This window comes from Vipera berus (assembly GCF_964194415.1).
Source record: "Vipera berus genome assembly, chromosome: 1".
NCBI lineage: Eukaryota > Metazoa > Chordata > Lepidosauria > Squamata > Viperidae > Vipera > Vipera berus.
In genome coordinates, this window is record NC_138202.1 from 118,858,524 (window position 1) to 118,860,207 (window position 1,684).

The following is a 1,684-nucleotide window of genomic DNA, read 5'->3' on the forward strand; positions in this document are numbered from 1 at the left end:
GGGAATCTTCCCTTTTTAAAATGCTCTCTTTCAAAGATGTTGAAAGAGAGAGAAGTTCATCCATGTTTTTCTCATCTTTCCTCTAGGGAAGATTTGAAGCCAAAGTACAAACATATTTTGGTTTACACAAAGGGTTTACATGACTGATAATCCTAACTGTGTCTGAAAATATAATTCCAGAAAAGCCTTCATACATATATTTGTACTTCTTTTAGGTATATATGGGTATTCTTTACTTAAGAGGTAGTGTAGTAGGATAGACATTGTTATGTATTGGGCTTAAGTGTAACACCACGTGGTAAGCTGGAGCTAGCTAACGCTCCCAGCAACTCAGACACCCCGTCTCCAGGGCTGCTATTGGCTGCCCCTAGGTGGCAATAGGTTACTTCAAACCTATTGGCTGCCACCTAGGGGCCAGGCTATAAATTGCTGCAGGCTGCAACTCAGTTCTTCAGTTCAGATCCTGCAAGCAAATAAACATGACCATTGCTGAACTCACTCTCTGCATTTTCATTCCTGCACAAGAACCCACTACACAATAGACATGCTGTTATATTTCTTGAATGAATAACTATAATTTTTGCCAACTGACTGGTGGTGATTTTGTGTTCAGAGATGATGAACTGATGAAAGAGCTTTTGTAAACAAGCAGGTTAGACCTGGCCCAAGGCACTGACTGCTTTTAGCTAATGTGTGGTCTAAGGTCAGCTATGATTATGTAAATAGACACTATTAATACTTACTCTGGTTCTGAGTTTTTGCCAAATGGCATATTTTATTTATTTTTATTTTATTTTAATCCCATTTATATCCCGCCCTTTTCCGAAGACTCAGGGCGGCTTACAATTTAAGCACAAACCAATGTGCTTAGCAATAGCCTTCATTCTATGTATATGCCTGCTTATTAGGGCTTTCACCCCACCCCAAAGCGGCATTATTACAAAGTCAGCTTATTGCCCCCAACAATCTGGGTCCTCATTTTACCTACCTCGGAAGGATGGAAGGCTGAGTCAACCTTGAGCCTGGTGGGATGCGAACCTGCACTAATTGCAGGCAGCTGGTGTTACTTAAGGAGGCATTAGCCCACTGCTCCACCAAGGCTCCTACATGACCTCTGAGATTATTTCTACTTCCTTTATTTGGTGTTTCATTCTAGACCTGAATTTGACACTCATCAAATCAATTATAATTTCCTCTCATAATCCATTTTGCACTCTTATCATAATCCATCAGCATTTACCCACAAAACATCATAAGCAGCCACATTTTGGAGGGGGGGGATTATAAATAGTACTGTATGGATTTTTATCAAGGGAAGGTGGTTAGAATTAATTGAAATATTTAGGTAACTAATATCAACACCAATGAAAGAGATTTATTGGTAGCAATTGGAAAGGAGAAAAGGCCTTTCATGCTGGGGGCCTTCCCACTGACTGCTGGTTGCCATCCTGGTTTTTGGATTGATAAAAGTAGGGCTTTTTTTTACTGTTCTTAAAGTAATTCAGGGCATAATCAATATCAGTATGTTGACTCACCCCCAATGTCATGGACTGCCTGTTGCGAATGTATTGGTTTGCTTAATTCTCATAGTGGTGTACAGTGCTTTTTTTGTAAAAGAAAAAGGTGCCAGAACTCACACATGTCATACAACCCGCCTTGCCTACCCTACAAGGTTCCATCCAAA